Below are 17,494 nucleotides of genomic sequence, written 5' to 3' on the forward strand. Positions count from 1 at the left end.
TTTGGTCCCTGAATTGCAATTCATCGTTACTCGTTACTCGTTACTCGTTCTGTTTGTCTCTCGGCGATAGTAATAATAGAAAAAACGCAGTTCAAAAAAAGCGAAAAAGGGGTGCAACACGAGGACTTCCCAGGAGGTCACCGATCCTAGTACTGCTCTCGCCCAAGCACGTTTAACTTCGGAGTTCTGATGGGATCCGGTGCATTAGTGCTGGTATGATCGCACCCGTCATACCTTGCACGATCATCGCATATATCCGCTGCCTTGCAACTCATTCAACCAAAATAAAAACTATCTTTAAAAGTACGTTTTGGTCCCTGAACTTTTTCCATATTTCCCGTTTGGTCCCTGAATTGCAATTCATCGTTACTCGTTACTCGTTCTGTTTGTCTCTCGGCGATAGTAATAATAGAAAAAACGCAGTTCAAAAAAAGCGAAAAAGGGGTGCAACACGAGGACTTCCCAGGAGGTCACCCATCCTAGTACTGCTCTCGCCCAAGCACGTTTAACTTCGGAGTTCTGATGGGATCCTGTGCATTAGTGCTGGTATGATCGCACCGGTCATACCTTGCACGATCATCGCATATATCCGCTGCCTTGCAACTCATTCAACCAAAATAAAAACTATCTTTAAAAGTACGTTTTGGTCCCTGAACTTTTTCCATATTTCCCGTTTGGTCCCTGAATTGCAATTCATCGTTACTCGTTACTCGTTCTGTTTGTCTCTCGGCGATAGTAATAATAGAAAAAACGCAGTTCAAAAAAAGCGAAAAAGGGGTGCAACACGAGGACTTCCCAGGAGGTCACCCATCCTAGTACTGCTCTCGCCCAAGCACGTTTAACTTCGGAGTTCTGATGGGATCCGGTGCATTAGTGCTGGTATGATCGCACCCGTCATACCTTGCACGATCATCGCATATATCCGCTGCCTTGCAACTCATTCAACCAAAATAAAAACTATCTTTAAAAGTACGTTTTGGTCCCTGAATTGCAATTCATCGTTACTCGTTACTCGTTACTCGTTCTGTTTGTCTCTCGGCGATAGTAATAATAGAAAAAACGCAGTTCAAAAAAAGCGAACAAGGGGTGCAACACGAGGACTTCCCAGGAGGTCACCCATCCTAGTCCTGCTCTCGCCCAAGCACGTTGATCTTCGGAGTTCTGATGGGATCCGGTGCATTAGTGCTGGTATGATCGCACCCGTCATACCTTGCACGATCATCGCATATATCCGCTGCCTTGCAACTCATTCAACCAAAATAAAAACTATCTTTAAAAGTACGTTTTGGTCCCTGAACTTTTTCCATATTTCCCGTTTGGTCCCTGAATTGCAATTCATCGTTACTCGTTACTCGTTCTGTTTGTCTCTCGGCGATAGTAATAATAGAAAAAACGCAGTTCAAAAAAAGCGAAAAAGGGGTGCAACACGAGGACTTCCCAGGAGGTCACCCATCCTAGTACTGCTCTCGCCCAAGCACGTTTAACTTCGGAGTTCTGATGGGATCCGGTGCATTAGTGCTGGTATGATCGCACCCGTCATACCTTGCACGATCATCGCATATATCCGCTGCCTTGCAACTCATTCAACCAAAATAAAAACTATCTTTAAAAGTACGTTTTGGTCCCTGAACTTTTTCCATATTTCCCGTTTGGTCCCTGAATTGCAATTCATCGTTACTCGTTACTCGTTACTCGTTACTCGTTCTGTTTGTCTCTCGGCGATAGTAATAATAGAAAAAACGCAGTTCAAAAAAAGCGAAAAAGGGGTGCAACACGAGGACTTCCTAGGAGGTCACCGATCCTAGTACTGCTCTCGCCCAAGCACGTTTAACTTCGGAGTTCTGATGGGATCCGGTGCATTAGTGCTGGTATGATCGCACCCGTCATACCTTGCACGATCATCGCATATATCCGCTGCCTTGCAACTCATTCAACCAAAATAAAAACTATCTTTAAAAGTACGTTTTGGTCCCTGAACTTTTTCCATATTTCCCGTTTGGTCCCTGAATTGCAATTCATCGTTACTCGTTACTCGTTCTGTTTGTCTCTCGGCGATAGTAATAATAGAAAAAACGCAGTTCAAAAAAAGCGAAAAAGGGGTGCAACACGAGGACTTCCCAGGAGGTCACCCATCCTAGTACTGCTCTCGCCCAAGCACGTTTAACTTCGGAGTTCTGATGGGATCCTGTGCATTAGTGCTGGTATGATCGCACCGGTCATACCTTGCACGATCATCGCATATATCCGCTGCCTTGCAACTCATTCAACCAAAATAAAAACTATCTTTAAAAGTACGTTTTGGTCCCTGAACTTTTTCCATATTTCCCGTTTGGTCCCTGAATTGCAATTCATCGTTACTCGTTACTCGTTCTGTTTGTCTCTCGGCGATAGTAATAATAGAAAAAACGCAGTTCAAAAAAAGCGAAAAAGGGGTGCAACACGAGGACTTCCCAGGAGGTCACCCATCCTAGTACTGCTCTCGCCCAAGCACGTTTAACTTCGGAGTTCTGATGGGATCCGGTGCATTAGTGCTGGTATGATCGCACCCGTCATACCTTGCACGATCATCGCATATATCCGCTGCCTTGCAACTCATTCAACCAAAATAAAAACTATCTTTAAAAGTACGTTTTGGTCCCTGAATTGCAATTCATCGTTACTCGTTACTCGTTACTCGTTCTGTTTGTCTCTCGGCGATAGTAATAATAGAAAAAACGCAGTTCAAAAAAAGCGAAAAAGGGGTGCAACACGAGGACTTCCCAGGAGGTCACCCATCCTAGTACTGCTCTCGCCCAAGCACGTTGATCTTCGGAGTTCTGATGGGATCCGGTGCATTAGTGCTGGTATGATCGCACCCGTCATACCTTGCACGATCATCGCATATATCCGCTGCCTTGCAACTCATTCAACCAAAATAAAAACTATATTTAAAAGTACGTTTTGGTCCCTGAACTTTTTCCATATTTCCCGTTTGGTCCCTGAATTCCAATTCATCGTTACTCGTTACTCGTTCTGTTTGTCTCTCGGCGATAGTAATAATAGAAAAAACGCAGTTCAAAAAAAGCTTAAAAGGGGTGCAACACGAGGACTTCCCAGGAGGTCACCCATCCTAGTACTGCTCTCGCCCAAGCACGTTTAACTTCGGAGTTCTGATGGGATCCGGTGCATTAGTGCTGGTATGATCGCACCCGTCATACCTTGCACGATCATCGCATATATCCGCTGCCTTGCAACTCATTCAACCAAAATAAAAACTATCTTTAAAAGTACGTTTTGGTCCCTGAACTTTTTCCATATTTCCCGTTTGGTCCCTGAATTGCAATTCATCGTTACTCGTTACTCGTTACTCGTTACTCGTTCTGTTTGTCTCTCGGCGATAGTAATAATAGAAAAAAAGCAGTTCAAAAAAAGCGAAAAAGGGGTGCAACACGAGGACTTCCCAGGAGGTCACCCATCCTAGTACTGCTCTCGCCCAAGCACGTTTAACTTCGGAGTTCTGATGGGATCCGGTGCATTAGTGCTGGTATGATCGCACCCGTCATACCTTGCACGATCATCGCATATATCCGCTGCCTTGCAACTCATTCAACCAAAATAAAAACTATCTTTAAAAGTACGTTTTGGTCCCTGAACTTTTTCCATATTTCCCGTTTGGTCCCTGAATTGCAATTCATCGTTACTCGTTACTCGTTACTCGTTCTGTTTGTCTCTCGGCGATAGTAATAATAGAAAAAACGCAGTTCAAAAAAAGCGAAAAAGGGGTGCAACACGAGGACTTCCCAGGAGGTCACCCATCCTAGTACTGCTCTCGCCCAAGCACGTTTAACTTCGGAGTTCTGATGGGATCCGGTGCATTAGTGCTGGTATGATCGCACCCGTCATACCTTGCACGATCATCGCATATATCCGCTGCCTTGCAACTCATTCAACCAAAATAAAAACTATCTTTAAAAGTACGTTTTGGTCCCTGAATTGCAATTCATCGTTACTCGTTACTCGTTCTGTTTGTCTCTCGGCGATAGTAATAATAGAAAAAACGCAGTTCAAAAAAAGCGAAAAAGGGGTGCAACACGAGGACTTCCCAGGAGGTCACCCATCCTAGTACTGCTCTCGCCCAAGCACGTTGATCTTCGGAGTTCTGATGGGATCCGGTGCATTAGTGCTGGTATGATCGCACCCGTCATACCTTGCACGATCATCGCATATATCCGCTGCCTTGCAACTCATTCAACCAAAATAAAAACTATCTTTAAAAGTACGTTTTGGTCCCTGAACTTTTTCCATATTTCCCGTTTGGTCCCTGAATTGCAATTCATCGTTACTCGTTACTCGTTCTGTTTGTCTCTCGGCGATAGTAATAATAGAAAAAACGCAGTTCAAAAAAAGCGAAAAAGGGGTGCAACACGAGGACTTCCCAGGAGGTCACCCATCCTAGTACTGCTCTCGCCCAAGCACGTTTAACTTCGGAGTTCTGATGGGATCCGGTGCATTAGTGCTGGTATGATCGCACCCGTCATACCTTGCACGATCATCGCATATATCCGCTGCCTTGCAACTCATTCAACCAAAATAAAAGCTATCTTTAAAAGTACGTTTTGGTCCCTGAACTTTTTCCATATTTCCCGTTTGGTCCCTGAATTGCAATTCATCGTTACTCGTTACTCGTTACTCGTTACTCGTTCTGTTTGTCTCTCGGCGATAGTAATAATAGAAAAAACGCAGTTCAAAAAAAGCGAAAAAGGGGTGCAACACGAGGACTTCCCTGGAGGTCACCCATCCTAGTACTGCTCTCGCCCAAGCACGTTGATCTTCGGAGTTCTGATGGGATCCGGTGCATTAGTGCTGGTATGATCGCACCCGTCATAACTTGCACGATCATCGCATATATCCGCTGCCTTGCAACTCATTCAACCAAAATAAAAACTATCTTTAAAAGTACGTTTTGGTCCCTGAACTTTTTCCATATTTCCCGTTTGGTCCCTGAATTGCAATTCATCGTTACTCGTTACTCGTTCTGTTTGTCTCTCGGCGATAGTAATAATAGAAAAAACGCAGTTCAAAAAAAGCGAAAAAGGGTGCAACACGAGGACTTCCCAGGAGGTCACCCATCCTAGTACTGCTCTCGCCCAAGCACATTTAACTTCGGAGTTCTGATGGGATCCGGTGCATTAGTGCTGGTATGATCGCACCCGTCATACCTTGCACGATCATCGCATATATCCGCTGCCTTGCAACTCATTCAACCAAAATAAAAACTATCTTTAAAAGTACGTTTTGGTCCCTGAACTTTTTCCATATTTCCCGTTTGGTCCCTGAATTGCAATTCATCGTTACTCGTTACTCGTTACTCGTTACTCGTTCTGTTTGTCTCTCGGCGATAGTAATAATAGAAAAAAAGCAGTTCAAAAAAAGCGAAAAAGGGGTGCAACACGAGGACTTCCCAGGAGGTCACCGATCCTAGTACTGCTCTCGCCCAAGCACGTTTAACTTCGGAGTTCTGATGGGATCCGGTGCATTAGTGCTGGTATGATCGCACCCGTCATACCTTGCACGATCATCGCATATATCCGCTGCCTTGCAACTCATTCAACCAAAATAAAAACTATCTTTAAAAGTACGTTTTGGTCCCTGAACTTTTTCCATATTTCCCGTTTGGTCCCTGAATTGCAATTCATCGTTACTCGTTACTCGTTACTCGTTCTGTTTGTCTCTCGGCGATAGTAATAATAGAAAAAACGCAGTTCAAAAAAAGCGAAAAAGGGGTGCAACACGAGGACTTCCCAGGAGGTCACCCATCCTAGTACTGCTCTCGCCCAAGCACGTTTAACTTCGGAGTTCTGATGGGATCCGGTGCATTAGTGCTGGTATGATCGCACCCGTCATACCTTGCACGATCATCGCATATATCCGCTGCCTTGCAACTCATTCAACCAAAATAAAAGCTATCTTTAAAAGTACGTTTTGGTCCCTGAACTTTTTCCATATTTCCCGTTTGGTCCCTGAATTGCAATTCATCGTTACTCGTTACTCGTTACTCGTTACTCGTTTTGTTTGTCTCTCGGCGATAGTAATAATAGAAAAAACGCAGTTCAAAAAAAGCGAAAAAGGGGTGCAACACGAGGACTTCCCAGGAGGTCACCCATCCTAGTACTGCTCTCGCCCAAGCACGTTGATCTTCGGAGTTCTGATGGGATCCGGTGCATTAGTGCTGGTATGATCGCACCCGTCATACCTTGCACGATCATCGCATATATCCGCTGCCTTGCAACTCATTCAAACAAAATAAAAACTATCTTTAAAAGTACGTTTTGGTCCCTGAACTTTTTCCATATTTCCCGTTTGGTCCCTGAATTGCAATTCATCGTTACTCGTTACTCGTTCTGTTTGTCTCTCGGCGATAGTAATAATAGAAAAAACGCAGTTCAAAAAAAGCGAAAAAGGGGTGCAACACGAGGACTTCCCAGGAGGTCACCCATCCTAGTACTGCTCTCGCCCAAGCACGTTTAACTTCGGAGTTCTGATGGGATCCGGTGCATTAGTGCTGGTATGATCGCACCCGTCATACCTTGCACGATCATCGCATATATCCGCTGCCTTGCAACTCATTCAACCAAAATAAAAACTATCTTTAAAAGTACGTTTTGGTCCCTGAACTTTTTCCATATTTCCCGTTTGGTCCCTGAATTGCAATTCATCGTTACTCGTTACTCGTTACTCGTTCTGTTTGTCTCTCGGCGATAGTAATAATAGAAAAAACGCAGTTCAAAAAAAGCGAAAAAGGGGTGCAACACGAGGACTTCCCAGGAGGTCACCCATCCTAGTACTGCTCTCGCCCAAGCACGTTTAACTTCGGAGTTCTGATGGGATCCGGTGCATTAGTGCTGGTATGATCGCACCCGTCATACCTTGCACGATCATCGCATATATCCGCTGCCTTGCAACTCATTCAACCAAAATAAAAACTATCTTTAAAAGTACGTTTTGGTCCCTGAACTTTTTCCATATTTCCCGTTTGGTCCCTGAATTGCAATTCATCGTTACTCGTTACTCGTTCTGTTTGTCTCTCGGCGATAGTAATAATAGAAAAAACGCAGTTCAAAAAAAGCGCAAAAGGGGTGCAACACGAGGACTTCCCAGGAGGTCACCCATCCTAGTACTGCTCTCGCCCAAGCACGTTTGACTTCGGAGTTCTGATGGGATCCGGTGCATTAGTGCTGGTATGATCGCACCCGTCATACCTTGCACGATCATCGCATATATCCGCTGCCTTGCAACTCATTCAACCAAAATAAAAACTATCTTTAAAAGTACGTTTTGGTCCCTGAATTGCAATTCATCGTTACTCGTTACTCGTTACTCGTTCTGTTTGTCTCTCGGCGATAGTAATAATAGAAAAAACGCAGTTCAAAAAAAGCGAAAAAGGGGTGCAACACGAGGACTTCCCAGGAGGTCACCCATCCTAGTACTGCTCTCGCCCAAGCACGTTGATCTTCGGAGTTCTGATGGGATCCGGTGCATTAGTGCTGGTATGATCGCACCCGTCATACCTTGCACGATCATCGCATATATCCGCTGCCTTGCAACTCATTCAACCAAAATAAAAACTATATTTAAAAGTACGTTTTGGTCCCTGAACTTTTTCCATATTTCCCGTTTGGTCCCTGAATTCCAATTCATCGTTACTCGTTACTCGTTCTGTTTGTCTCTCGGCGATAGTAATAATAGAAAAAACGCAGTTCAAAAAAAGCTAAAAAGGGGTGCAACACGAGGACTTCCCAGGAGGTCACCCATCCTAGTACTGCTCTCGCCCAAGCACGTTTAACTTCGGAGTTCTGATGGGATCCGGTGCATTAGTGCTGGTATGATCGCACCCGTCATACCTTGCACGATCATCGCATATATCCGCTGCCTTGCAACTCATTCAACCAAAATAAAAACTATCTTTAAAAGTACGTTTTGGTCCCTGAACTTTTTCCATATTTCCCGTTTGGTCCCTGAATTGCAATTCATCGTTACTCGTTACTCGTTACTCGTTACTCGTTCTGTTTGTCTCTCGGCGATAGTAATAATAGAAAAAAAGCAGTTCAAAAAAAGCGAAAAAGGGGTGCAACACGAGGACTTCCCAGGAGGTCACCCATCCTAGTACTGCTCTCGCCCAAGCACGTTTAACTTCGGAGTTCTGATGGGATCCGGTGCATTAGTGCTGGTATGATCGCACCCGTCATACCTTGCACGATCATCGCATATATCCGCTGCCTTGCAACTCATTCAACCAAAATAAAAACTATCTTTAAAAGTACGTTTTGGTCCCTGAACTTTTTCCATATTTCCCGTTTGGTCCCTGAATTGCAATTCATCGTTACTCGTTACTCGTTACTCGTTCTGTTTGTCTCTCGGCGATAGTAATAATAGAAAAAACGCAGTTCAAAAAAAGCGAAAAAGGGGTGCAACACGAGGACTTCCCAGGAGGTCACCCATCCTAGTACTGCTCTCGCCCAAGCACGTTTAACTTCGGAGTTCTGATGGGATCCGGTGCATTAGTGCTGGTATGATCGCACCCGTCATACCTTGCACGATCATCGCATATATCCGCTGCCTTGCAACTCATTCAACCAAAATAAAAACTATCTTTAAAAGTACGTTTTGGTCCCTGAATTGCAATTCATCGTTACTCGTTACTCGTTACTCGTTCTGTTTGTCTCTCGGCGATAGTAATAATAGAAAAAACGCAGTTCAAAAAAAGCGAAAAAGGGGTGCAACACGAGGACTTCCCAGGAGGTCACCCATCCTAGTACTGCTCTCGCCCAAGCACGTTGATCTTCGGAGTTCTGATGGGATCCGGTGCATTAGTGCTGGTATGATCGCACCCGTCATACCTTGCACGATCATCGCATATATCCGCTGCCTTGCAACTCATTCAACCAAAATAAAAACTATCTTTAAAAGTACGTTTTGGTCCCTGAACTTTTTCCATATTTCCCGTTTGGTCCCTGAATTGCAATTCATCGTTACTCGTTACTCGTTCTGTTTGTCTCTCGGCGATAGTAATAATAGAAAAAACGCAGTTCAAAAAAAGCGAAAAAGGGGTGCAACACGAGGACTTCCCAGGAGGTCACCCATCCTAGTACTGCTCTCGCCCAAGCACGTTTAACTTCGGAGTTCTGATGGGATCCGGTGCATTAGTGCTGGTATGATCGCACCCGTCATACCTTGCACGATCATCGCATATATCCGCTGCCTTGCAACTCATTCAACCAAAATAAAAGCTATCTTTAAAAGTACGTTTTGGTCCCTGAACTTTTTCCATATTTCCCGTTTGGTCCCTGAATTGCAATTCATCGTTACTCGTTACTCGTTACTCGTTACTCGTTCTGTTTGTCTCTCGGCGATAGTAATAATAGAAAAAACGCAGTTCAAAAAAAGCGAAAAAGGGGTGCAACACGAGGACTTCCCTGGAGGTCACCCATCCTAGTACTGCTCTCGCCCAAGCACGTTGATCTTCGGAGTTCTGATGGGATCCGGTGCATTAGTGCTGGTATGATCGCACCCGTCATACCTTGCACGATCATCGCATATATCCGCTGCCTTGCAACTCATTCAACCAAAATAAAAACTATCTTTAAAAGTACGTTTTGGTCCCTGAACTTTTTCCATATTTCCCGTTTGGTCCCTGAATTGCAATTCATCGTTACTCGTTACTCGTTCTGTTTGTCTCTCGGCGATAGTAATAATAGAAAAAACGCAGTTCAAAAAAAGCGAAAAAGGGTGCAACACGAGGACTTCCCAGGAGGTCACCCATCCTAGTACTGCTCTCGCCCAAGCACATTTAACTTCGGAGTTCTGATGGGATCCGGTGCATTAGTGCTGGTATGATCGCACCCGTCATACCTTGCACGATCATCGCATATATCCGCTGCCTTGCAACTCATTCAACCAAAATAAAAACTATCTTTAAAAGTACGTTTTGGTCCCTGAACTTTTTCCATATTTCCCGTTTGGTCCCTGAATTGCAATTCATCGTTACTCGTTACTCGTTACTCGTTACTCGTTCTGTTTGTCTCTCGGCGATAGTAATAATAGAAAAAAAGCAGTTCAAAAAAAGCGAAAAAGGGGTGCAACACGAGGACTTCCCAGGAGGTCACCGATCCTAGTACTGCTCTCGCCCAAGCACGTTTAACTTCGGAGTTCTGATGGGATCCGGTGCATTAGTGCTGGTATGATCGCACCCGTCATACCTTGCACGATCATCGCATATATCCGCTGCCTTGCAACTCATTCAACCAAAATAAAAACTATCTTTAAAAGTACGTTTTGGTCCCTGAACTTTTTCCATATTTCCCGTTTGGTCCCTGAATTGCAATTCATCGTTACTCGTTACTCGTTACTCGTTCTGTTTGTCTCTCGGCGATAGTAATAATAGAAAAAACGCAGTTCAAAAAAAGCGAAAAAGGGGTGCAACACGAGGACTTCCCAGGAGGTCACCCATCCTAGTACTGCTCTCGCCCAAGCACGTTTAACTTCGGAGTTCTGATGGGATCCGGTGCATTAGTGCTGGTATGATCGCACCCGTCATACCTTGCACGATCATCGCATATATCCGCTGCCTTGCAACTCATTCAACCAAAATAAAAGCTATCTTTAAAAGTACGTTTTGGTCCCTGAACTTTTTCCATATTTCCCGTTTGGTCCCTGAATTGCAATTCATCGTTACTCGTTACTCGTTACTCGTTACTCGTTTTGTTTGTCTCTCGGCGATAGTAATAATAGAAAAAACGCAGTTCAAAAAAAGCGAAAAAGGGGTGCAACACGAGGACTTCCCAGGAGGTCACCCATCCTAGTACTGCTCTCGCCCAAGCACGTTGATCTTCGGAGTTCTGATGGGATCCGGTGCATTAGTGCTGGTATGATCGCACCCGTCATACCTTGCACGATCATCGCATATATCCGCTGCCTTGCAACTCATTCAAACAAAATAAAAACTATCTTTAAAAGTACGTTTTGGTCCCTGAACTTTTTCCATATTTCCCGTTTGGTCCCTGAATTGCAATTCATCGTTACTCGTTACTCGTTCTGTTTGTCTCTCGGCGATAGTAATAATAGAAAAAACGCAGTTCAAAAAAAGCGAAAAAGGGGTGCAACACGAGGACTTCCCAGGAGGTCACCCATCCTAGTACTGCTCTCGCCCAAGCACGTTTAACTTCGGAGTTCTGATGGGATCCGGTGCATTAGTGCTGGTATGATCGCACCCGTCATACCTTGCACGATCATCGCATATATCCGCTGCCTTGCAACTCATTCAACCAAAATAAAAACTATCTTTAAAAGTACGTTTTGGTCCCTGAACTTTTTCCATATTTCCCGTTTGGTCCCTGAATTGCAATTCATCGTTACTCGTTACTCGTTACTCGTTCTGTTTGTCTCTCGGCGATAGTAATAATAGAAAAAACGCAGTTCAAAAAAAGCGAAAAAGGGGTGCAACACGAGGACTTCCCAGGAGGTCACCCATCCTAGTACTGCTCTCGCCCAAGCACGTTTAACTTCGGAGTTCTGATGGGATCCGGTGCATTAGTGCTGGTATGATCGCACCCGTCATACCTTGCACGATCATCGCATATATCCGCTGCCTTGCAACTCATTCAACCAAAATAAAAACTATCTTTAAAAGTACGTTTTGGTCCCTGAATTTTTTCCATATTTCCCGTTTGGTCCCTGAATTGCAATTCATCGTTACTCGTTACTCGTTACTCGTTCTGTTTGTCTCTCGGCGATAGTAATAATAGAAAAAACGCAGTTCAAAAAAAGCGAAAAAGGGGTGCAACACGAGGACTTCCCAGGAGGTCACCCATCCTAGTACTGCTCTCGCCCAAGCACGTTTAACTTCGGAGTTCTGATGGGATCCGGTGCATTAGTGCTGGTATGATCGCACCCGTCATACCTTGCACGATCATCGCATATATCCGCTGCCTTGCAACTCATTCAACTAAAATAAAAACTATCTTTAAAAGTACGTTTTGGTCCCTGAACTTTTTCCATATTTCCCGTTTGGTCCCTGAATTGCAATTCATCGTTACTCGTTACTCGTTCTGTTTGTCTCTCGGCGATAGTAATAATAGAAAAAACGCAGTTCAAAAAAAGCGCAAAAGGGGTGCAACACGAGGACTTCCCAGGAGGTCACCCATCCTAGTACTGCTCTCGCCCAAGCACGTTTGACTTCGGAGTTCTGATGGGATCCGGTGCATTAGTGCTGGTATGATCGCACCCGTCATACCTTGCACGATCATCGCATATATCCGCTGCCTTGCAACTCATTCAACTAAAATAAAAACTATCTTTAAAAGTACGTTTTGGTCCCTGAACTTTTTCCATATTTCCCGTTTGGTCCCTGAATTGCAATTCATCGTTACTCGTTACTCGTTCTGTTTGTCTCTCGGCGATAGTAATAATAGAAAAAACGCAGTTCAAAAAAAGCGCAAAAGGGGTGCAACACGAGGACTTCCCAGGAGGTCACCCATCCTAGTACTGCTCTCGCCCAAGCACGTTTGACTTCGGAGTTCTGATGGGATCCGGTGCATTAGTGCCTGGTATGATCGCACCCGTCATACCTTGCACGATCATCGCATATATCCGCTGCCTTGCAACTCATTCAACCAAAATAAAAGCTATCTTTAAAAGTACGTTTTGGTCCCTGAACTTTTTCCATATTTCCCGTTTGGTCCCTGAATTGCAATTCATCGTTACTCGTTACTCGTTACTCGTTCTGTTTGTCTCTCGGCGATAGTAATAATAGAAAAAACGCAGTTCAAAAAAAGCGAAAAAGGGGTGCAACACGAGGACTTCCCAGGAGGTCACCCATCCTAGTACTGCTCTCGCCCAAGCACGTTTATCTTCGGAGTTCTGATGGGATCCGGTGCATTAGTGCTGGTATGATCGCACCCGTCATACCTTGCACGATCATCGCATATATCCGCTGCCTTGCAACTCATTCAACCAAAATAAAAGCTATCTTTAAAAGTACGTTTTGGTCCCTGAACTTTTTCCATATTTCCCGTTTGGTCCCTGAATTGCAATTCATCGTTACTCGTTACTCGTTACTCGTTCTGTTTGTCTCTCGGCGATAGTAATAATAGAAAAAACGCAGTTCAAAAAAAGCGCAAAAGGGGTGCAACACGAGGACTTCCCAGGAGGTCACCCATCCTAGTACTGCTCTCGCCCAAGCACGTTTGACTTCGGAGTTCTGATGGGATCCGGTGCATTAGTGCTGGTATGATCGCACCCGTCATACCTTGCACGATCATCGCATATATCCGCTGCCTTGCAACTCATTCAACCAAAATAAAAACTATCTTTAGAAGTACGTTTTGGTCCCTGAACTTTTTCCATATTTCCCGTTTGGTCCCTGAATTGCAATTCATCGTTACTCGTTACTCGTTCTGTTTGTCTCTCGGCGATAGTAATAATAGAAAAAACGCAGTTCAAAAAAAGCGAAAAAGGGGTGCAACACGAGGACTTCCCAGGAGGTCACCCATCCTAGTACTGCTCTCGCCCAAGCACGTTTAACTTCGGAGTTCTGATGGGATTCGGTGCATTAGTGCTGGTATGATCGCACCCGTCATACCTTGCACGATCATCGCATATATCCGCTGCCTTGCAACTCATTCAACTAAAATAAAAACTATCTTTAAAAGTACGTTTTGGTCCCTGAACTTTTTCCATATTTCCCGTTTGGTCCCTGAATTGCAATTCATCGTTACTCGTTACTCGTTCTGTTTGTCTCTCGGGGATAGTAATAATAGAAAAAACGCAGTTCAAAAAAAGCGAAAAAGGGGTGCAACACGAGGACTTCCCAGGAGGTCACCCATCCTAGTACTGCTCTCGCCCAAGCACGTTTAACTTCGGAGTTCTGATGGGATTCGGTGCATTAGTGCTGGTATGATCGCACCCGTCATACCTTGCACGATCATCGCATATATCCGCTGCCTTGCAACTCATTCAACTAAAATAAAAACTATCTTTAAAAGTACGTTTTGGTCCCTGAACTTTTTCCATATTTCCCGTTTGGTCCCTGAATTGCAATTCATCGTTACTCGTTACTCGTTCTGTTTGTCTCTCGGCGATAGTAATAATAGAAAAAACGCAGTTCAAAAAAAGCGAAAAAGGGGTGCAACACGAGGACTTCCCAGGAGGTCACCCATCCTAGTACTGCTCTCGCCCAAGCACGTTTATCTTCGGAGTTCTGATGGGATCCGGTGCATTAGTGCTGGTATGATCGCACCCGTCATACCTTGCACGATCATCGCATATATCCGCTGCCTTGCAACTCATTCAACCAAAATAAAAAACTATCTTTAAAAGTACGTTTTGGTCCCTGAACTTTTTCCATATTTCCCGTTTGGTCCCTGAATTGCAATTCATCGTTACTCGTTACTCGTTACTCGTTCTGTTTGTCTCTCGGCGATAGTAATAATAGAAAAAACGCAGTTCAAAAAAAGCGAAAAAGGGGTGCAACACGAGGACTTCCCAGGAGGTCACCCATCCTAGTACTGCTCTCGCCCAAGCACGTTTATCTTCGGAGTTCTGATGGGATCCGGTGCATTAGTGCTGGTATGATCGCACCCGTCATACCTTGCACGATCATCGCATATATCCGCTGCCTTGCAACTCATTCAACCAAAATAAAAAACTATCTTTAAAAGTACGTTTTGGTCCCTGAACTTTTTCCATATTTCCCGTTTGGTCCCTGAATTGCAATTCATCGTTACTCGTTACTCGTTACTCGTTCTGTTTGTCTCTCGGCGATAGTAATAATAGAAAAAACGCAGTTCAAAAAAAGCGAAAAAGGGGTGCAACACGAGGACTTCCCAGGAGGTCACCCATCCTAGTACTGCTCTCGCCCAAGCACGTTTATCTTCGGAGTTCTGATGGGATCCGTTGCATTAGTGCCGGTATGATCGCACCGGTCATACCTTGCACGATCATCGCATATATCCGCTGCCTTGCAACTCATTCAACCAAAATAAAAACTATCTTTAAAAGTACGTTTTGGTCCCTGAACTTTTTCCATATTTCCCGTTTGGTCCCTGAATTGCAATTCATCGTTACTCGTTACTCGTTACTCGTTCTGTTTGTCTCTCAGCGATAGTAATAATAGAAAAAACGCAGTTCAAAAAAAGCGAAAAAGGGGTGCAACACGAGGACTTCCCAGGAGGTCACCCATCCTAGTACTGCTCTCGCCCAATCACGTTTAACTTCGGAGTTTTGATGGGATCCGGTGCATTAGTGCTGGTATGATCGCACCCGTCATACCTTGCACGATCATCGCATATATCCGCTGCCTTGCAACTCATTCAACCAAAATAAAAACTATCTTTAAAAGTACGTTTTGGTCCCTGAACTTTTTCCATATTTTTGTTTGGTCCCTGAATTGCAATTCATCGTTACTCGTTACTCGTTCTGTTTGTCTCTCGGCGATAGTAATAATAGAAAAAACGCAGTTCAAAAAAAGCGAAAAAGGGGTGCAACACGAGGACTTCCCAGGAGGTCACCCATCCTAGTACTGCTCTCGCCCAAGCACGTTTAACTTCGGAGTTCTGATGGGATCCGGTGCATTAGTGCTGGTATGATCGCACCCGTCATACCTTGCACGATCATCGCATATATCCGCTGCCTTGCAACTCATTCAACCAAAATAAAAACTATCTTTAAAAGTACCTTTTGGTCCCTGAACTTTTTCCATATTTCCCGTTTGGTCCCTGAATTGCAATTCATCGTTACTCGTTACTCGTTACTCGTTCTGTTTGTCTCTCGGCGATAGTAATAATAGAAAAAACGCAGTTCAAAAAAAGCGAAAAAGGGGTGCAACACGAGGACTTCCCAGGAGGTCACCCATCCTAGTACTGCTCTCGCCCAAGCACGTTTAACTTCGGAGTTCTGATGGGATCCGGTGCATTAGTGCTGGTATGATCGCACCCGTCATACCTTGCAAGATCATCGCATATATCCGCTGCCTTGCAACTCATTCAACCAAAATAAAAACTATCTTTAAAAGTACGTTTTGGTCCCTGAACTTTTTCCATATTTCCCGTTTGGTCCCTGAATTGCAATTCATCGTTACTCGTTACTCGTTCTGTTTGTCTCTCGGCGATAGTAATAATAGAAAAAACGCAGTTCAAAAAAAGCGAAAAAGGGGTGCAACACGAGGACTTCCCAGGAGGTCACCCATCCTAGTACTGCTCTCGCCCAAGCACGTTTAACTTCGGAGTTCTGATGGGATCCTGTGCATTAGTGCTGGTATGATCGCACCGGTCATACCTTGCACGATCATCGCATATATCCGCTGCCTTGCAACTCATTCAACCAAAATAAAAACTATCTTTAAAAGTACGTTTTGGTCCCTGAACTTTTTCCATATTTCCCGTTTGGTCCCTGAATTGCAATTCATCGTTACTCGTTACTCGTTCTGTTTGTCTCTCGGCGATAGTAATAATAGAAAAAACGCAGTTCAAAAAAAGCGAAAAAGGGGTGCAACACGAGGACTTCCCAGGAGGTCACCCATCCTAGTACTGCTCTCGCCCAAGCACGTTTGACTTCGGAGTTCTGATGGGATCCGGTGCATTAGTGATGGTATGATCGCACCCGTCATACCTTGCACGATCATCGCATATATCCGCTGCCTTGCAACTCATTCAACCAAAATAAAAACTATCTTTAAAAGTACGTTTTGGTCCCTGAACTTTTTCCATATTTCCCGTTTGGTCCCTGAATTGCAATTCATCGTTACTCGTTACTCGTTACTCGTTCTGTTTGTCTCTCGGCGATAGTAATAATAGAAAAAACGCAGTTCAAAAAAAGCGAAAAAGGGGTGCAACACGAGGACTTCCCAGGAGGTCACCCATCCTAGTACTGCTCTCGCCCAAGCACGTTTAACTTCGGAGTTCTGATGGGATCCGGTGCATTAGTGCTGGTATGATCGCACCCGTCATACCTTGCACGATCATCGCATATATCCGCTGCCTTGCAACTCATTCAACCAAAATAAAAACTATCTTTAAAAGTACGTTTTGGTCCCTGAACTTTTTCCATATTTCCCGTTTGGTCCCTGAATTGCAATTCATCGTTACTCGTTACTCGTTACTCGTTCTGTTTGTCTCTCGGCGATAGTAATAATAGAAAAAACGCAGTTCAAAAAAAGCGAAAAAGGGGTGCAACACGAGGACTTCCCAGGAGGTCACCCATCCTAGTACTGCTCTCGCCCAAGCACGTTTATCTTCGGAGTTCTGATGGGATCCGGTGCATTAGTGCTGGTATGATCGCACCCGTCATACCTTGCACGATCATCGCATATATCCGCTGCCTTGCAACTCATTCAACTAAAATAAAAACTATCTTTAAAAGTACGTTTTGGTCCCTGAACTTTTTCCATATTTCCCGTTTGGTCCCTGAATTGCAATTCATCGTTACTCGTTACTCGTTCTGTTTGTCTCTCGGCGATAGTAAT

The 17,494-nt window shown here is 44.4% G+C and overlaps 52 non-coding genes across 52 annotated transcripts; all 52 read right to left on the bottom strand.

Annotated features, from left to right (window-relative positions):
• Window positions 1-108: 108 nt before the first annotated feature.
• LOC126658519 (5S ribosomal RNA) lies at window positions 109-227 on the bottom strand. The gene has a single exon (XR_007634103.1). It is a non-coding gene; the product is annotated as a 5S ribosomal RNA (ribosomal RNA).
• A 214-nt stretch (window positions 228-441) lies between these two features.
• Window positions 442-560, bottom strand: LOC126658636 (5S ribosomal RNA). Its single transcript, XR_007634216.1, has one exon. It is a non-coding gene; the product is annotated as a 5S ribosomal RNA (ribosomal RNA).
• Window positions 561-774: 214 nt separating this feature from the next.
• LOC126659326 (5S ribosomal RNA) lies at window positions 775-893 on the bottom strand. The gene has a single exon (XR_007634871.1). It is a non-coding gene; the product is annotated as a 5S ribosomal RNA (ribosomal RNA).
• Window positions 894-1,083: 190 nt separating this feature from the next.
• Window positions 1,084-1,202, bottom strand: LOC126658831 (5S ribosomal RNA). Its single transcript, XR_007634403.1, has one exon. It is a non-coding gene; the product is annotated as a 5S ribosomal RNA (ribosomal RNA).
• A 214-nt stretch (window positions 1,203-1,416) lies between these two features.
• Window positions 1,417-1,535, bottom strand: LOC126659338 (5S ribosomal RNA). The gene has a single exon (XR_007634882.1). It is a non-coding gene; the product is annotated as a 5S ribosomal RNA (ribosomal RNA).
• Window positions 1,536-1,763: 228 nt separating this feature from the next.
• LOC126658669 (5S ribosomal RNA) lies at window positions 1,764-1,882 on the bottom strand. The gene has a single exon (XR_007634249.1). It is a non-coding gene; the product is annotated as a 5S ribosomal RNA (ribosomal RNA).
• Window positions 1,883-2,096: 214 nt separating this feature from the next.
• On the bottom strand, window positions 2,097-2,215 carry LOC126658637 (5S ribosomal RNA). The gene has a single exon (XR_007634217.1). It is a non-coding gene; the product is annotated as a 5S ribosomal RNA (ribosomal RNA).
• A 214-nt stretch (window positions 2,216-2,429) lies between these two features.
• On the bottom strand, window positions 2,430-2,548 carry LOC126659349 (5S ribosomal RNA). Its single transcript, XR_007634893.1, has one exon. It is a non-coding gene; the product is annotated as a 5S ribosomal RNA (ribosomal RNA).
• Window positions 2,549-2,738: 190 nt separating this feature from the next.
• On the bottom strand, window positions 2,739-2,857 carry LOC126658615 (5S ribosomal RNA). The gene has a single exon (XR_007634196.1). It is a non-coding gene; the product is annotated as a 5S ribosomal RNA (ribosomal RNA).
• Window positions 2,858-3,071: 214 nt separating this feature from the next.
• Window positions 3,072-3,190, bottom strand: LOC126659361 (5S ribosomal RNA). The gene has a single exon (XR_007634905.1). It is a non-coding gene; the product is annotated as a 5S ribosomal RNA (ribosomal RNA).
• Window positions 3,191-3,418: 228 nt separating this feature from the next.
• LOC126659372 (5S ribosomal RNA) lies at window positions 3,419-3,537 on the bottom strand. Its single transcript, XR_007634916.1, has one exon. It is a non-coding gene; the product is annotated as a 5S ribosomal RNA (ribosomal RNA).
• Window positions 3,538-3,758: 221 nt separating this feature from the next.
• On the bottom strand, window positions 3,759-3,877 carry LOC126659383 (5S ribosomal RNA). The gene has a single exon (XR_007634927.1). It is a non-coding gene; the product is annotated as a 5S ribosomal RNA (ribosomal RNA).
• Window positions 3,878-4,060: 183 nt separating this feature from the next.
• Window positions 4,061-4,179, bottom strand: LOC126658616 (5S ribosomal RNA). Its single transcript, XR_007634197.1, has one exon. It is a non-coding gene; the product is annotated as a 5S ribosomal RNA (ribosomal RNA).
• A 214-nt stretch (window positions 4,180-4,393) lies between these two features.
• On the bottom strand, window positions 4,394-4,512 carry LOC126659395 (5S ribosomal RNA). The gene has a single exon (XR_007634938.1). It is a non-coding gene; the product is annotated as a 5S ribosomal RNA (ribosomal RNA).
• Window positions 4,513-4,740: 228 nt separating this feature from the next.
• On the bottom strand, window positions 4,741-4,859 carry LOC126658709 (5S ribosomal RNA). Its single transcript, XR_007634286.1, has one exon. It is a non-coding gene; the product is annotated as a 5S ribosomal RNA (ribosomal RNA).
• A 213-nt stretch (window positions 4,860-5,072) lies between these two features.
• On the bottom strand, window positions 5,073-5,191 carry LOC126659411 (5S ribosomal RNA). The gene has a single exon (XR_007634954.1). It is a non-coding gene; the product is annotated as a 5S ribosomal RNA (ribosomal RNA).
• Window positions 5,192-5,419: 228 nt separating this feature from the next.
• On the bottom strand, window positions 5,420-5,538 carry LOC126658521 (5S ribosomal RNA). The gene has a single exon (XR_007634105.1). It is a non-coding gene; the product is annotated as a 5S ribosomal RNA (ribosomal RNA).
• Window positions 5,539-5,759: 221 nt separating this feature from the next.
• On the bottom strand, window positions 5,760-5,878 carry LOC126659406 (5S ribosomal RNA). The gene has a single exon (XR_007634949.1). It is a non-coding gene; the product is annotated as a 5S ribosomal RNA (ribosomal RNA).
• A 228-nt stretch (window positions 5,879-6,106) lies between these two features.
• Window positions 6,107-6,225, bottom strand: LOC126658617 (5S ribosomal RNA). The gene has a single exon (XR_007634198.1). It is a non-coding gene; the product is annotated as a 5S ribosomal RNA (ribosomal RNA).
• Window positions 6,226-6,439: 214 nt separating this feature from the next.
• On the bottom strand, window positions 6,440-6,558 carry LOC126657824 (5S ribosomal RNA). The gene has a single exon (XR_007633435.1). It is a non-coding gene; the product is annotated as a 5S ribosomal RNA (ribosomal RNA).
• Window positions 6,559-6,779: 221 nt separating this feature from the next.
• LOC126657835 (5S ribosomal RNA) lies at window positions 6,780-6,898 on the bottom strand. Its single transcript, XR_007633446.1, has one exon. It is a non-coding gene; the product is annotated as a 5S ribosomal RNA (ribosomal RNA).
• Window positions 6,899-7,112: 214 nt separating this feature from the next.
• Window positions 7,113-7,231, bottom strand: LOC126657828 (5S ribosomal RNA). Its single transcript, XR_007633439.1, has one exon. It is a non-coding gene; the product is annotated as a 5S ribosomal RNA (ribosomal RNA).
• A 190-nt stretch (window positions 7,232-7,421) lies between these two features.
• On the bottom strand, window positions 7,422-7,540 carry LOC126658618 (5S ribosomal RNA). Its single transcript, XR_007634199.1, has one exon. It is a non-coding gene; the product is annotated as a 5S ribosomal RNA (ribosomal RNA).
• Window positions 7,541-7,754: 214 nt separating this feature from the next.
• On the bottom strand, window positions 7,755-7,873 carry LOC126657847 (5S ribosomal RNA). Its single transcript, XR_007633457.1, has one exon. It is a non-coding gene; the product is annotated as a 5S ribosomal RNA (ribosomal RNA).
• A 228-nt stretch (window positions 7,874-8,101) lies between these two features.
• LOC126657858 (5S ribosomal RNA) lies at window positions 8,102-8,220 on the bottom strand. The gene has a single exon (XR_007633469.1). It is a non-coding gene; the product is annotated as a 5S ribosomal RNA (ribosomal RNA).
• Window positions 8,221-8,441: 221 nt separating this feature from the next.
• LOC126657869 (5S ribosomal RNA) lies at window positions 8,442-8,560 on the bottom strand. Its single transcript, XR_007633481.1, has one exon. It is a non-coding gene; the product is annotated as a 5S ribosomal RNA (ribosomal RNA).
• A 190-nt stretch (window positions 8,561-8,750) lies between these two features.
• On the bottom strand, window positions 8,751-8,869 carry LOC126658619 (5S ribosomal RNA). Its single transcript, XR_007634200.1, has one exon. It is a non-coding gene; the product is annotated as a 5S ribosomal RNA (ribosomal RNA).
• A 214-nt stretch (window positions 8,870-9,083) lies between these two features.
• LOC126657881 (5S ribosomal RNA) lies at window positions 9,084-9,202 on the bottom strand. Its single transcript, XR_007633493.1, has one exon. It is a non-coding gene; the product is annotated as a 5S ribosomal RNA (ribosomal RNA).
• A 228-nt stretch (window positions 9,203-9,430) lies between these two features.
• On the bottom strand, window positions 9,431-9,549 carry LOC126658710 (5S ribosomal RNA). The gene has a single exon (XR_007634287.1). It is a non-coding gene; the product is annotated as a 5S ribosomal RNA (ribosomal RNA).
• Window positions 9,550-9,762: 213 nt separating this feature from the next.
• Window positions 9,763-9,881, bottom strand: LOC126657818 (5S ribosomal RNA). The gene has a single exon (XR_007633430.1). It is a non-coding gene; the product is annotated as a 5S ribosomal RNA (ribosomal RNA).
• Window positions 9,882-10,109: 228 nt separating this feature from the next.
• Window positions 10,110-10,228, bottom strand: LOC126658522 (5S ribosomal RNA). The gene has a single exon (XR_007634106.1). It is a non-coding gene; the product is annotated as a 5S ribosomal RNA (ribosomal RNA).
• Window positions 10,229-10,449: 221 nt separating this feature from the next.
• On the bottom strand, window positions 10,450-10,568 carry LOC126657893 (5S ribosomal RNA). Its single transcript, XR_007633504.1, has one exon. It is a non-coding gene; the product is annotated as a 5S ribosomal RNA (ribosomal RNA).
• Window positions 10,569-10,796: 228 nt separating this feature from the next.
• On the bottom strand, window positions 10,797-10,915 carry LOC126658620 (5S ribosomal RNA). The gene has a single exon (XR_007634201.1). It is a non-coding gene; the product is annotated as a 5S ribosomal RNA (ribosomal RNA).
• Window positions 10,916-11,129: 214 nt separating this feature from the next.
• LOC126657905 (5S ribosomal RNA) lies at window positions 11,130-11,248 on the bottom strand. The gene has a single exon (XR_007633515.1). It is a non-coding gene; the product is annotated as a 5S ribosomal RNA (ribosomal RNA).
• Window positions 11,249-11,469: 221 nt separating this feature from the next.
• LOC126657916 (5S ribosomal RNA) lies at window positions 11,470-11,588 on the bottom strand. The gene has a single exon (XR_007633526.1). It is a non-coding gene; the product is annotated as a 5S ribosomal RNA (ribosomal RNA).
• A 221-nt stretch (window positions 11,589-11,809) lies between these two features.
• LOC126657929 (5S ribosomal RNA) lies at window positions 11,810-11,928 on the bottom strand. Its single transcript, XR_007633537.1, has one exon. It is a non-coding gene; the product is annotated as a 5S ribosomal RNA (ribosomal RNA).
• Window positions 11,929-12,142: 214 nt separating this feature from the next.
• Window positions 12,143-12,261, bottom strand: LOC126657829 (5S ribosomal RNA). The gene has a single exon (XR_007633440.1). It is a non-coding gene; the product is annotated as a 5S ribosomal RNA (ribosomal RNA).
• A 214-nt stretch (window positions 12,262-12,475) lies between these two features.
• On the bottom strand, window positions 12,476-12,595 carry LOC126658594 (5S ribosomal RNA). Its single transcript, XR_007634176.1, has one exon. It is a non-coding gene; the product is annotated as a 5S ribosomal RNA (ribosomal RNA).
• A 221-nt stretch (window positions 12,596-12,816) lies between these two features.
• On the bottom strand, window positions 12,817-12,935 carry LOC126658071 (5S ribosomal RNA). Its single transcript, XR_007633672.1, has one exon. It is a non-coding gene; the product is annotated as a 5S ribosomal RNA (ribosomal RNA).
• A 221-nt stretch (window positions 12,936-13,156) lies between these two features.
• LOC126657830 (5S ribosomal RNA) lies at window positions 13,157-13,275 on the bottom strand. The gene has a single exon (XR_007633441.1). It is a non-coding gene; the product is annotated as a 5S ribosomal RNA (ribosomal RNA).
• Window positions 13,276-13,489: 214 nt separating this feature from the next.
• LOC126658395 (5S ribosomal RNA) lies at window positions 13,490-13,608 on the bottom strand. The gene has a single exon (XR_007633983.1). It is a non-coding gene; the product is annotated as a 5S ribosomal RNA (ribosomal RNA).
• A 214-nt stretch (window positions 13,609-13,822) lies between these two features.
• On the bottom strand, window positions 13,823-13,941 carry LOC126658396 (5S ribosomal RNA). Its single transcript, XR_007633984.1, has one exon. It is a non-coding gene; the product is annotated as a 5S ribosomal RNA (ribosomal RNA).
• Window positions 13,942-14,155: 214 nt separating this feature from the next.
• Window positions 14,156-14,274, bottom strand: LOC126658072 (5S ribosomal RNA). Its single transcript, XR_007633673.1, has one exon. It is a non-coding gene; the product is annotated as a 5S ribosomal RNA (ribosomal RNA).
• A 222-nt stretch (window positions 14,275-14,496) lies between these two features.
• Window positions 14,497-14,615, bottom strand: LOC126658073 (5S ribosomal RNA). The gene has a single exon (XR_007633674.1). It is a non-coding gene; the product is annotated as a 5S ribosomal RNA (ribosomal RNA).
• Window positions 14,616-14,837: 222 nt separating this feature from the next.
• Window positions 14,838-14,956, bottom strand: LOC126658730 (5S ribosomal RNA). Its single transcript, XR_007634307.1, has one exon. It is a non-coding gene; the product is annotated as a 5S ribosomal RNA (ribosomal RNA).
• A 221-nt stretch (window positions 14,957-15,177) lies between these two features.
• LOC126658718 (5S ribosomal RNA) lies at window positions 15,178-15,296 on the bottom strand. The gene has a single exon (XR_007634295.1). It is a non-coding gene; the product is annotated as a 5S ribosomal RNA (ribosomal RNA).
• Window positions 15,297-15,509: 213 nt separating this feature from the next.
• Window positions 15,510-15,628, bottom strand: LOC126657941 (5S ribosomal RNA). The gene has a single exon (XR_007633548.1). It is a non-coding gene; the product is annotated as a 5S ribosomal RNA (ribosomal RNA).
• Window positions 15,629-15,849: 221 nt separating this feature from the next.
• LOC126657953 (5S ribosomal RNA) lies at window positions 15,850-15,968 on the bottom strand. Its single transcript, XR_007633559.1, has one exon. It is a non-coding gene; the product is annotated as a 5S ribosomal RNA (ribosomal RNA).
• Window positions 15,969-16,182: 214 nt separating this feature from the next.
• Window positions 16,183-16,301, bottom strand: LOC126658638 (5S ribosomal RNA). Its single transcript, XR_007634218.1, has one exon. It is a non-coding gene; the product is annotated as a 5S ribosomal RNA (ribosomal RNA).
• Window positions 16,302-16,515: 214 nt separating this feature from the next.
• On the bottom strand, window positions 16,516-16,634 carry LOC126658601 (5S ribosomal RNA). Its single transcript, XR_007634183.1, has one exon. It is a non-coding gene; the product is annotated as a 5S ribosomal RNA (ribosomal RNA).
• A 221-nt stretch (window positions 16,635-16,855) lies between these two features.
• LOC126657964 (5S ribosomal RNA) lies at window positions 16,856-16,974 on the bottom strand. Its single transcript, XR_007633570.1, has one exon. It is a non-coding gene; the product is annotated as a 5S ribosomal RNA (ribosomal RNA).
• A 221-nt stretch (window positions 16,975-17,195) lies between these two features.
• Window positions 17,196-17,314, bottom strand: LOC126658074 (5S ribosomal RNA). Its single transcript, XR_007633675.1, has one exon. It is a non-coding gene; the product is annotated as a 5S ribosomal RNA (ribosomal RNA).
• Window positions 17,315-17,494: the final 180 nt, after the last annotated feature.

This window comes from Mercurialis annua, linkage group LG7 (genome assembly GCF_937616625.2).
Source record: "Mercurialis annua linkage group LG7, ddMerAnnu1.2, whole genome shotgun sequence".
Taxonomy (NCBI): Eukaryota; Viridiplantae; Streptophyta; class Magnoliopsida; order Malpighiales; family Euphorbiaceae; genus Mercurialis; species Mercurialis annua.